This window comes from Nicotiana sylvestris, chromosome 1 (assembly GCF_000393655.2).
Source record: "Nicotiana sylvestris chromosome 1, ASM39365v2, whole genome shotgun sequence".
NCBI lineage: Eukaryota > Viridiplantae > Streptophyta > Magnoliopsida > Solanales > Solanaceae > Nicotiana > Nicotiana sylvestris.
The window spans coordinates 12,159,786-12,173,833 of record NC_091057.1 but is presented as its reverse complement, the minus strand read 5'-3'; positions in this window follow the sequence as shown (position 1 = coordinate 12,173,833).

Genomic DNA, 14,048 nt, shown 5'->3' with positions numbered 1-14,048 from the left:
CTTTTCCGATTTTGAAATAAAGAAATCTTAAATCAAAATTGTTGGAAATTTAAAATGCCTAGAACGTCTATAAATTCTGCCAAGCTGTCCAGGGACTCGGCGGGCTCGGGATAGTGTGGCGGTCCAGTTTCTGAGAACAACTCCATTCGCTACACTCTGAATGGTCAGGCCTTCTTCCTCCTCCTCCTCCTCAATTATGGCACAACAATCTATGTCCTCATCTTCCAAGAATAGATCCTTCAGCCCAACTAGTGCTTTTTCTTCTGCAATTCCCCCATATTGTGTCAGCCTGATGGAAAGCTTGTTCCAAGTGGGTTACCGGTTGCTCAAGAGGGTAGTATAGTCCACGCCATAGAGGAGACCACTCCCTGTACTCTTGCCATGTATACTGGTATCCGAGCCCAAAGGTGGTACCATGATTTTTCAGCTGTATCGGCTTGGTGATACCCTAAGGTTCTTTCCCAACCCTTTGCCGAGTTCATATCTGGACCATGCTAGTATGCTTTCTATTTTGTTACTCCACTACTTATCCTTCTCGACGGCATTGACCCGTTCAATGTGATGATAGGTTTCCCCTCTTATCCTTCTTCTATGTCCAACAGCCGGAATGGTTTGACTAGTGTAGATGAGGTTACTCCCATCTCCATGAATGATTACCTCCTGACGGTATCATTCGAATATACGACTTGATATAGTGTGGAGGGCATGACTCCAGCAGTATGGATCCATGGGTGGCCCAACAAAAGATTATATGAGGCTGGTATGTCAAGCACTTGGAATTCAATGCCAAATCAAGTTGGTCCTATCTGCAAGCAAAGGTTGATTTTCCCGATCGTGGCCCTCTAGGACCCATCAAAAGCTTTCACATTCATGCTTCCGGTCCATATTTCATGGAAACCTTTGACCAACCTTTTCAGGGTGTCGAACCTCCATCAACCAGGACCCTAGCAATGAACTTGTCTTCAAATTATACCGTAATATACAATGCTCGATTGTGATTCAGACCTTCGGGCGGCAGCTCATCTTCGTGGAAGATAATCTTATGGCTCTCTAGCACCTGGCCGACCATGTTGGCCATTTTTCCACCAATGATATTATTGGGTACATAAGCCTTACTTAGTACTTTCATTAGAGCATTCTTGTGTTCCTGTGAATTCTATAATAGCGATAGGATAGATATCTTAGCAGGTACTTTTGTTCAGATGGTCAACAACAAAATATTCTTTTGCCTGTACTTTCCTCCATAGGTCATCCAGCCCAGTCTCAATGATAGGCTGCCTAGCAGTAGCATCCTTTCCTGAACCTCCCAGGTGTTCATGTGTATAGACTCTTCCAGTTCTAGTCATTCCTTATGCGGCGTCAGATTCCTCTATCTTAATTTTCCCTTTTCGTCGAGCCTCGGCAATATAATCCTAGGGTATTGCTTTTGAGTTGAATGGGGATATGGTTGACACTGTCACAGTAAAAGGTGTGACCACTTCTACTTCAAATGGAGTGGAGGTGGCTGTGGGCAGAGCTACTTCGACCTCGAATGGAACTGGTGCAGTTACCTCAATATCAATAGGTTCCTGAGTCTGAACCACAATGTGAGTAAGTGTGACTGCAACCTTAAAGTCATCGCCTTCTCGAGTGAGCCTGATTGACCCCTCTGGGTCCTATTCTTCATTTGTTTCTATAATATGTACAATGTCACCTCTATGGTCAGGGAGGGGATTGTTGCGGACATTAGGTGCGGCTTTCTTCGCTTGTATGACCTTGCTGTCAATGAGTGTCTGGATTTTATCCTTCAATGTTTGGTACTCAGTAGTGGTGTGCCCTCTCATACCGGAGTGGTATGCATAGGTTTTGTTCGGATTGACCCATTGGGATGGATTTTCTAGTGCCACAGCGGGAACAGGAGTGACGTAACCTGCGACCTTTAACCTTTCATATAATTGGTCGATGGGCTCAACAATGGCGGTTTATTATTTGGGTGGCTTACGGTCGAAGTTGGGTCTTGGCCTTGGATAATTTTGGTGAGTTGGTGGTGATTGGAAGTGGGATGGTTGGGAATTATAGGTATGATAGACAGTGGCTGGTTGGAAATAACTGGGAGATGAAGGTTGATATATAGGTGGTGATGCTTGGTATGTAGGTAGAGGTGTTTGGTATGTGGGTGGAGGTGTTTGATAGGTAGGTGGAGGTGTCTGGTATGTGGGTAGAGGTGTTTGATATGTGAGTAGAGTTTTTGGGCCCTGGGACACCATTACTTCCCCAACATCTCTCTTCTTCAATATGTCGCCTGATTGGAGTGTCTTATTCGTGGCTTGTAGTGCCTCGAATTCGTTACCATCCCGCTCTTGATTTCTTCCTCGATCCTTTCCACGAGCTTGATGATATCAGAGAATTTGTGATATCATCAAGCTCTCATAATTTTCGATGACCATCAACCTCTCATAATATTGTGGATCATGTGCCCTGACGAAGAATTTATTCATCTGCTCTTCGTCTAGAGAGGGCCTGACCTTGGCTGCTTCTAACCTCCAACGAGTAGCATACTCGTGGAAAGTTTCAGTGGGTTTCTTCTTGAGATTTTGAATGTAAAAGATATCTGGTGCATTCTTTGTGTTGAACCTAAACCGGTCCATGAAATCTGACGCCATGCTCACCCAATTGGACCATTTCTTGGGATTCTGGATGATATACCAAGACAACGCATCCCCGGTAAGGCTCCTCATAAAGAGCTTCATTCGAATCTTTTCATCTTTTCTAACCCCGACAAGCTTGTCACAGTAGGTCCTTAAATGAACCATGGGATCACCTGTACCATCAAACATTTCGAACTTGGGAGGTTTGTATCCCTCTGGCAATTCTACATCGGGTTGTATGCACAGATCTTTATAGTTCAAACCTTCTATTCTTCTATCGCCTTCAACACCTTGAACTCAGCTTGTTAACTTCTTGAGCTCTTCGGCCATGTTCTTAATGAGCAGGTCCTTTTCGGAGGGTTCCGGTGCACAGGAGATTAGTTTGGTAGAATGTGGTATAGTTTTCACGTATATAGGGTTGCTCTGATGGGTTCCAGGGACGTGGGTATAGTTATGGGTGTTGGTGGAGTTTTGTGGATCGAGAACGAGTGGTGGTGTATTTTGGGGAGTGTGGTATGTGGTGGTTGGTGGGTACTGAATCAGTAGATGATGATGTTGTGGTGGAGTTGGTATTGGCAATGGATTGATATTTTGTGGTGGATTTGCGTATGGTGCGGTAGGATTTTGTAGCTGTTGGTTTTGTGTATTTTAAGGAGGTGTTGAGTTCTTTGTGCTTTGTTGATGGATATCAGGGACATTGAGGGTGAGTGACGAGTTTGCCAAATTGCGGACCTGCTCAAGTTCTCCTTGCAGTTCTAGTTCTTTTGCTCCAGTCTCAAAACCAAGTCATTCGGGGACGGAGTACTGCGGCCGTCAGAAGTTTCTGCGTTCTCAATGTTTACCTTTCGTATTCCACTTAAGTCGTCCATCTTTGATTTTCGTCTGCCTTTTGTGTTGCTTGGAGGAGGAGGAGGTGGAGGGCTTCTAGATCTGGTATGATATGCTGATGAGCCCAGTATGGATGAACCAACCTAAGGGGATGTGAATAATAATAAAAATAAACAAAAACAAAAGGGTAACAAGTTAGTAAGGATTCTGAAATATTTGCAGTACTTAAACACATATTGCGAAATATAAACTTGTGTCCTAATTTGGGAGCCTCGGTGTACCCGAGGTAGGCCTAGAGACAAATAAATTTGGAGAGCTTTTAATGCCAATAAATGCTTCATTTCATAATATAAAAATAGATGAATCCAAAAACGACACTATCATAATAATAAAACAAGTCGCTAGTGGCACTTGGCCTTATTACATTTTAAGAAAAGCAAGTAAATCTAATCTATTTGGTCCCAAAAGACCTTCCTCGGGTTGAATGCTCTCGTTGATCAAATCCTCCAGTTCGCGTAGGTTTACCAGTAAAAATGCCTTTGCCAAATGTTCTGCTCCATTTCCCCCAGCGTTCTGGTAGTCGGTGACTCTCTTCCTCACTTTTCCTTCCAATTCCAACAGGTTGTATTCTAGATATTCCAGCTTCTTGCTAGATTTGGCGTCCCTCTCTTTCCATTCATTGATTTGGTCATTTGATGGACGATTCATCCACCAGTCTAGCAAGAGTGAGGGTGTGCTATCCATACCGAAGCTAGGGACCTCGTGCCTCATTTTCTGCAAAACAAAAGGGTTAGACCTTACCCCTACCGGACTCGACTATTTATACATTCATGATCAGCATGTCGGCATTTAGTTCTCCAAATTAATGCACAAAATATGGTTGTGTATGTGGGATTATGGAAAACCCGGTGGACTCTGGCTAAGGCTTATTTTAAAGAATCATTATATGGACAACATAACTGATCCGACTAGGTTTGACCATGATGCATGCACAATTTAAACAGAGTAAGGTTTCTATGGGGTTTTAGACTGATACCCTCAAGCGGACAACTTGAGGGGGGAAGGCACGGAACCGTCGACTACACCGTTGATTGACTGGTTTTACCGCAAATAAGCCTTTCCGGATTTAAGGTAGTAAATAGAAAGAGTGCAACTACTCATTAAAGCGTTGCTATAGGATTTGAGACGCACGAGTGTAATATGATGCGGAGCATGATTTATGCGGCAATTAATGACATGTAGTCAAGTATTTTCACGTAGGAAAAATAAATACAGTATTTAAATAATTAAAAGATAGTTACAGGAAAATAGACAAGTCAGTTTCAGGGATAAAGAATCATAAATGCTTCAAAAATAGATTCAAATAAGAGAGCAGGGTACGGGATAAGCATGCTTGGACTAATTTGTAAAGACAAGTTCGTTATGGTAAGAGCCTAAAAATATCCCCAGCAGAGTCACCATGCTATCGCGCCCCCTTTTTCCCTCCCTTTTAGACGGGGAGAGGTCCAGGTTTCGACATTCACGGGGTGTAATGACTCATTTCCTTTTGGGAATTGGGTATTTGAAGAATCGTCACCTAACGAATTATGGTGCGTAAGGGCACCTAGAGCGATTAACTCTTGGGTTGGTTTGCATTACCAGAGATTAGGGTAAGGGCACGAAGTAACCTCGAGGGGAAAGTGTTAGGAACCCCTCTTGGTCCACAATTATGGGTCCCGGCCGAACTTATATTCACAAATTATTCCATATAAATAGTTGAATCAAATAAGTTGCAAGTAAAGCACGTTAGATAACTCAAGTAGTAAGATAAAGGTTTGAACAAGTTGTAAAAAAACAAAGGTTTAAATAAAGAAAGGATTTGATAAAGAGGGGTCCTAGGTTGGTTATCCTATAGGATCACCCCACGCAATGTCCGGTAAACACTCCTCAATGAGGGGCTACACGTGACATTAACGTGTAGTCATCATAGCCCATGTTTACCCTTCCCATCCCCTTATTGGTCATGCAAAGCGAGTGTTGGTTCCACGATTCCTATTGCATGCTGCTACCCGTCCCTTCTTAATGGTTCTGGAGGGAGTTAGGACCTCTACCTATAGGTGGTTCTAGACGTACCCCTAAGGTTTTAAAAGGCGAAAATTCTAAGGCGACAGTCAAATGCTCAGAGTTTCCTCCTCAAACAAACATATAAGTAGCACGTCTCAAGTACATTTAGGGTCTTTTATTAGACAAAGTCTTAAATCAGGATATCTAAGTGAATATGCAGAAACAGACAAACCCCTTTTTTAGACTCAGAAGTTATACCCGAGTAATTGCCTCGGAACTCTTTTTAAGGCCTATTAGGGTCAGAAAACCTTAAGCAAATAGAAACAATTTTCAGAAATGCAGTTTTGAAAACGCCCTAAAGGCTTGCCTATGCGCAGAATATTGATGTTCATATTAATGCAGAAACAAACAGATTTTGAAATAGACTCCTTTAATACCTATAGGCATGATATCTAATGAGATTGAGGCAGTTTGAAAAAACTTGTTTCAGGAAATGCTTAATACTTAATAAAAACCAATTTAGAAATGAACTAGGCATAATCAAGTTGATTATTTAGACTAAATTAGATTGACAGATAGAATTGCCAGTAGGACTCCCTATAGGCATGATATCTAGGTGTATTATTGATTTTAATCGATTTTCAAGTATGGCAACATACAGAAATACTCGTTACAACTAAATCTGAATCAAGTCCTATAGGCATGGCATCTATTATTGAACTGATTTTAAGACATGATTGTTTGGAACCTATAAGCATGGTTTCTAAACATGACAGAATGTAAAACCTTATGGACATGATTTCTACTTGATGATCAAACAAATTTAAAAGCGAAATCCTATGGACATGATTTCTATTAGGCAAAGCAATCAAATTAAAGAGTAAAATCCTATGAGCATGTTGTCTATTTAGAGCAAACAGACTTTAAAAGTAAAGTCCTAGAAATAGGATTTCTACCCGTATTACCCCATAAAGTATGCATCTGCCCACCCTTTTTACTAAATATCCCAAAATCTGTTTACAAATTATTACAGGCCAATGAATGAATTACATAAATAGAAATAGAAAATCAAGAAGCTATTCTATAGGCAGCCTTCAATTAGGCCTAGATTCCCTAAATCCTCCAATGGCCTCATATGCCTTAGTTCCATAGAGAAATCAGAGTCTAGGTGTATCAAAGTTACCTAAGGATCTCAAGGATCTCGGGCAGTGCTTACACCTAGACTTAGCAAACCAAGAATTGAACAAGTGCAGTGTGGAAAGGCCAACCTCAATATGCCAGAGTTTAGAGGGTTCTCAAAAGGATCCCAAGGTAGAACACATACTAGAAGGGGCATAACTTATTGACTAAAAGTAGAGTGAAAAGTGATGACACAAGCTGAAAGATTTTAGTAAGAAACTGTATTTAACAAAAGCCCTTTTTTAAAGTAATTCAGTAAAGCAACAGAGATTGTTTGAAAAAGAGATGGGAGTGGTTAACAAAGTCCAAACACCTCAGGATAGGTTCATACACAGCTAGTTCATAGAACCAAGTAAATTCAATAGTCACTCACATGGGTCAATGGGGGGTTGGGACACATAGAACATTTGACTGCAAACACATAACCCAGCAAAGGTCTAGGACTGGTTTGGACATGCTCAGAAATAGCTGACACTGGCATAGTCACAAAATCAGACATAAAGAACACAACCACATAGAGGAGTGGTAGGGATTTGGGGGTTCATGGGATATAGGATGGTAAGTACACAACAAGTAAGAGATAAGACATGCTCAAAAAAACACATAAAGGGGAATATACTGATCTAAAAGAAGGGGAAGACATAATAAAAAGCTGATAATGTAACTCTTAACTACAAATTCCACAACAAAACCATAAATAGAAGAAAACCTAGGAACAAGAAGAACTAGAACAATAAGAGAATCATATTGTTGTTGGAACTTTAAATTGAAACTAGGACATACCAGTGAAGAGGATAGTAAGCAGAATAGAAGAACAAGAGAATAAAAATGGTTAGCCTTGGCTTGTAGCCGGCTAACTCAAAGCAGTAGCAGGTAGCACAAGAGAGAAAGCCGAGATTTTTAAGTATGAGAGATAATTTTTTGAACCCAATAGTTCGTATGTTGTGCTAATGAAAGACTAGAGCATTTATAGTTTGAAAATAGGTAGTAAATAAGGTAAGAATCATAGTAGCATGGCAATTAAGGAACTCAGAATCAGTCAGTTAGAAAATCAGGGCAAGTACTCCCTTAAGTTAAGGGAATTAATTCAATGTGTAAGAACCAGTAGCATATAAGGCAAAAATATCTGTACATGACTAATAAGGAAAGAATCAAAGTTCAGTAAGCATAGGGTAGTCAATTAGGACTAAGTTTAGAAAACTCCAATTAAGGAAAGGATTCAGTAAGAATAAAGTACCACAACAAATAAGGTTGGGGATCAGTCAACTTAAACAGACGAGGTAGAATTTTAGGGTTTTAAAAGAAAATTTTTCAATCAAACCATCAAATAAGGAAATAAGAATCAATCAAGAGGGAGTTATGATCCTATACTTCAACATATAAATAGAGAAGAGTAAACAGACGTAGCAAACAGGCAAGGCCAGCAATATCGACAGAAAGAGGCAAGTCTTGAACAATCAAGATAAATACAATCACATAGAAGTGATATAAGTAGGTTAAGGACTCAGTAAAACCTACTCGAAGCATGGTAACCACAGAAACTTAACAAGAATCGAGTAGTCATGCTAACACACAGAACCAAAACAGAGAAGATCTAAAAAATTAGGGCTTTTAACATAGGTGAGTTGAAAAAGCAGTAAGAACATAGAATCAGTCAAGATATGCAAGGATAGAAGTTTCAAACATAAAGAATCAGTTTAAACAAAGTGTAGAAAAAGTTCCCAAAAACCCTAATTTTAAAAGAAAGTAAAACAGCTTAAAGTTGATGATTTTTCAGAAGAGGTTTAAGAACAGCGTAGAACATAAAGAAACAGGCTTGAATCGTTTAAAAATGGACCAGATCTAAGAGATACAAATGAAAATTAGGGTTTCAAAGGAAACCCAAGTAGAGATAGAAGAACATGCTTATAACTTCATAGATCGTAATAAATATGGTATGATTTTGCCCAAAATCACACCGGAGAAGCCATGAACAACTAAAACAGCAATCCTAGATACAAGTCGGCATGGCCCAGGGCCCTTGAAGGCCTAAGAGATGATGAGCAAAGCAATAGAGAAACCATTGGAGGCCTGGAGTTAAAAGGTAGTCGCCAGAGATGACCGGAGAGGAGGCGGCGGTTGAAGAAGGCTAGGGTTAGGTTGAGAAAAGAGAGGAGACGAGAGCATCTGAAGGCGGCGGGTTTGGAAAATGATCTAGGGTTGAGGGTCGTTTAGAGTTAAAAAGGGTAAGAATGGACGAGGGCCGTTGATCTACAAGGATTTAATATGGCTTTGGGTCGGGTAGGGGTAATTGGGGCATGGGTCGGGTAATTTGATTAGGAATTGGGCTGGGATTGGATTAAAATTATGCTAAAATTGAAAGCCAAAACTGGCTATAATTTAAATAGCCATTTTTCCCTACTTTTAATTTATAATAAATAATAAGTATTTTCTGGAAAAAATAATTTAATATGCAAAAATAATTTAAAATATATAATTATCATTTTAAAAATATAGGGATCAATTATGCGCACATAAAATGTAATGATACATCAAAAAGGCTAATATTGCAATTATATGCAATTTAGCTTGAAAAATACCAAATACAATTATAAAAAATACATAAAAATGTATCAACCATATTTTGGCATAAGTATAGGGATTAAATGAATAAATCATCATAAAAATAATTTTGAAAATAATTATTGGGATTTTATGAATAAAAGGGAGAAAATAAATCAATTTAAACCCTTGAAATTATGAAAAAATTATAAAAACCTTGTGCATACTTATATATGCATATATGTGGTATTTTGAAGGTATTTATGCATATTTAAAAATATACGGTAAAATTAGGTATCAACACCTAGCATTGAATTAGGTAGGACACTCGTCCTACTTCATAGATAGAAAAAGAAAGAGTAAGTCCATTATTTTGTGGTACCCTAAGAGACCTTTTTCCTTTCCTTGTATTGTTTTCATCATTAGAAACAACCTGATTTCATCCTTGCCAACAGGAGAAGGGAATAGGCCTTGAAGGTAATGTCGAAGCCTCTGCCTAGCCCGCTTTCACTATCGCAAGAATATAGCGATCAAAGAGCTATGGGTCAGTTGCTTCGCGTATTACACCGTATTACCCCAAGGGGGCATGCTGCAAGAGTGTAGGTGAGTCGTACTCAAAGGCGAGGGGCTCCAAAAGCGGATGCGATCAGCCTCAGAGGAGAGGGGCTCCAAAAGTGGATGCGATCGGCCTCAGAGAAAATCGAAATAAAAAATTATAGATGTCTTCTTTTTTACTGAGGGAGTAGGTATGGAGCACACTTACTATTTCTATGAGTTCCCTTTGGCAGGTCAATTAGGCAAAGGATCAAATTCTCATGATATCCGCACATAATCCTGGTTGGAAGACAGGCACCATCCTATGAGGCATATTCGTTCCCCTAAAGTGGATGATTGCTCCTCTTTGACAATAAAAAAAAGGAAATGATGTGACATGAAATGAAAGGTATCGCGAACTTAATTCGTACAAGTATCTTTTCCATTCAATCAGCTGGTAGGCAAAGCATTGTTACTCAAGTTCTACGAGGGCAAAGTGTATCGCGAACTTAATTTGTACACTAGAGAGGAGAGGAGAGAAAAAAGAAAAAGGATGTAATTACATCTCCTAATTTAAGGCATTAATAATAGATTGGATATGGAGAGAGGTGGCAGAGAACTGGAAAAGACGAGAGGAGAGAAAAAAAGAAAATGTGTAATTGCATCCCCTAATTTAAGACACTAATAATGAATTGTATATAAATTCTAACAAAAACATAATTAGGTCAGATAAAATACAAATCTAGGATAATTTTGGTAAATCAATTTTAAATATTGTATAGAAATAAAAAAGTCCTATCAAATAATAATAACATGGGCTAACCATTTTTCATTCATATAATTTGAAAATAGTCATTATAATGAAGTTTCACAAATATCCTGAAGTTTCATAAGTGAAATTTGAAACTCCAGACTGTTTTTCAATTAAAGTTATTAAAATATGGCTATTTATGAATTCATATCCAATCGACTTATAACCAGTCCATGCTTGATAGAGCTTTTAGTCAATCGCGATAAAACAATAATTGTTTAGAGTTTAACCATCATAAATAGTTTACAGAGGCTTTGATAGGAGAATGTAGAGGTCAACAATTAGGATAGAAGGTTAATAGGTATTCGAACGTATTTTCTTTTGTAGTATCAATATTATTCCGGCACTTTCTTTTACTTAAATTTCTATTACTATTAGTTATTTGATCTTTTGCTTCGGTATATTGATGTTGTTAATGCTCTTTATTATTGCTTTGTTACTGTATTTCCTTTTAATAATGTTGTGACTATTCTTTTACTGAATCGAGGATCTATCAGAACAATCTTTCTATCTTCACAAGGTAAGAATAAAGTCTGCGTACATACTACCTTCCCCAGACCCCACTTGTAGAATTACACTGAGTTTATTTTGTAAACGTTTACTGAATCTTCTATTGCAGTCATAAATTTGTAATCTATAAAAGATTATAAGCGACATGTTACGGCTGGTAAAGATACATTGATATGTTAAAGTTATATTCTTAGCTACGGTATACAAGTTATATTGTTTTAGTTCTCTTCTATTAAATTGTTCTTTATTTGAAAATAGAGGTGAATTCATAATTTAAACTCTATGAGTTCAACTTTTAAAGTTATTAGCTTGAACTCACTATATTTTTAAAATTGTGGAATCATCTTTACTATCTATTATAATTTTAATAATAATCTCACATAAATTTATACTTTGCGTCGAAAGTTATGGTTCAATTGTGAACCCCTATCTATAGTGGTACATCCGCCCAAGTGGAAGCTACTCTGTGTCAAAAATTAATCAAAAAGATACTTAAAATGGAAGTTAAAATAGTTCGTAAAAATTAGAACTTTTCTAAGAAATTTTGTGGAAGTTGAAGCTTTTCTAAAGAGGTTAAACAATCTAATATGAAATCAAGTGAGTTCTAAATGTCTTCCTTTTAATTCTTTCGAATATTTTTATTGGTGTAATTATTACAATCTAAAACAAAAATAAAATCATTAATACTTAGTGCTAGAGACTTAGGACCCGTTTGATCATAGATTTTGTCAAAATAAATTTGGGTTTTATTTGGCAAACACATGTTTGGCCATAGATTTCGCCTATATTTTGGCAAAATCTCAAATCCCAAATTAAATAGCTGGTTTTGGGCCAAAATATTTAGAAACACTAATAATATACATATTTTTCCAAAATAAATTTGAAAAATATGTTTTGAAAACGTATGTCCAAACACATTTTCATTTTTAAACCAAACTTCACCAAAATCAGATTTTTCAAAACAAATTTGAGAATCTATGACCAAACGCTAGCTTACTCAATTCAATTGTTAGAAACTTGTTAACAGAATTTTTTTAATATTTAATTTTTTTTATTACGAACAAAACGTGGCAAGAACATGCATGATATATCTATACTATATTAAAAGCACGAAGGACTTTAGCAAAATATCGTTCGCCTTTTTTACTCTCTGTAAGTGTACTTTATGTTGGATAAAATTGTAAATACAAATAAATATTTATATTTTTGAGAAAAGGTTGCCGTAAAATAAAAAGGAAACTCTTTCGCAATTAATATCCCTAATGACAGAACGTAAAAAACGGAATGTTAAAAAGGAAAAAGAATAAGACAATAAGTAGAAACTCATTATTTAATATACATATTAAAAGGTAAATCTGTATAGGTTAAAAAGGACGAATAAATATAGTAAGTAGGAAACTCGTTCTTTAATATTTCAAGAGTGTAAAAGAGAAAGTTGATTAATACCCAATTTTATTCTACATAAACACTCTCTTTTAGTTTTCTGGTTGGACACCGCTTTCATCAACCTATGTTGTTTTATACTTCTTAAATTAGAATTTTGAAACTAAAGTCATTTAGAAAAAGGAGGAACCGAACTCTTCTATAACAGAAGCCAATATTTCATATTTTTAATCAAAAATTCTTGATAGTGTTGAGGTCTGCGAAGTAAAATTGCTTTTGTTTTGAGGTAAACTTTCTGACTTTTAGATTGTTCTTGAAGACTTGTAATAATATACGTTCTTCAGTTTTATAGTAACAAGCTCTTGTTTTGTACATAGCTATCAATTCAAGCATGTAATTTAAAAGTTAAAATATTTATTTTTCGTGAACATGTTATTGCAGTTTTATGAAGAACTTATATATAAAAAGAAGTAACTACATGAAGTTAGAAACCAATAATGAGCCTTAAATATTCTAGAATTGCGCAATCAAACTTCATACAGAAAAATACAACAAATTAGCATGTTTATTTTCCGTGAACACATAATTTGTTATTTTATGAAAAATAGAAAGCAATTACACGAAATTAGAAATAATGGACCTTAAATATTTAAAAATAGAACAATTAAACTTCTTAGAGAAATATATAATAAATTTAGTACAGTTGATAGTGTGTGTGGCTCAAGGGTAAGAAAAAGATGTGATTGGCCTATATTACTGGTAGATGCTAGGAATATGAATGCCACAAAATATTTACAATCTTAGAATATAAATTCAATAATACTATATAAGGATCTAAAATACATCTGCACCTTAATAAAGTCATTGGGCTTGTTTGGCCAAACTCTCAAAATTTATTTATGTTTTTTGAGTTGTTTTACAGTTCTTATAGTATTTCTATTAATTAAAGAAATAGAAGAATTTATATTTTCCTCTCGATGAAAAATAGATTTTTGTCAGTTAGTTGACCTTGATTGTGTTTATAGAATGAACTTAAAAACATATACCTTTAAAAAAATCAGAAAAAACTCTTAAATCTTCAAGAATTTATGTGTTCGTACTAAAACTAAAAAAAAAAAACATGAAAACTTGTGAAATACTAATAAAATTATAAAGATGGAATAAACTTTTAGTTGAATATGTCAACCAAGATGATTAAAGACTTTTGTGTCACAGATTCTTTCTTCGTTAAATTAGCTATGTATTTTTTAGGAACTTACCTCCTTACTTTTTCTCCCTCAACTATTTTATTGTTCAAATACTATTCGTTAATATAATATTAATGTGATTTTTAAAGTTATGTACTTATTAAGACGGGGTACACACGCAACGCGCGTGCCATAAGACTAGTTCTAAAGTAAATGCATCAATGATTAAATGATAGAGAGTCATTATTTTTGTTTTAAATGATTTGGCTTTTTAGGACCAACAATATCGTGTATGAAAGAGAAGTTAGATTAGATCCTTTAATATACTAACATATTATTATCTCATACAATGTAATTTCTATAATTAACTTGAATTATTTATTTTTGAAAGTTCAAAAAAAATCT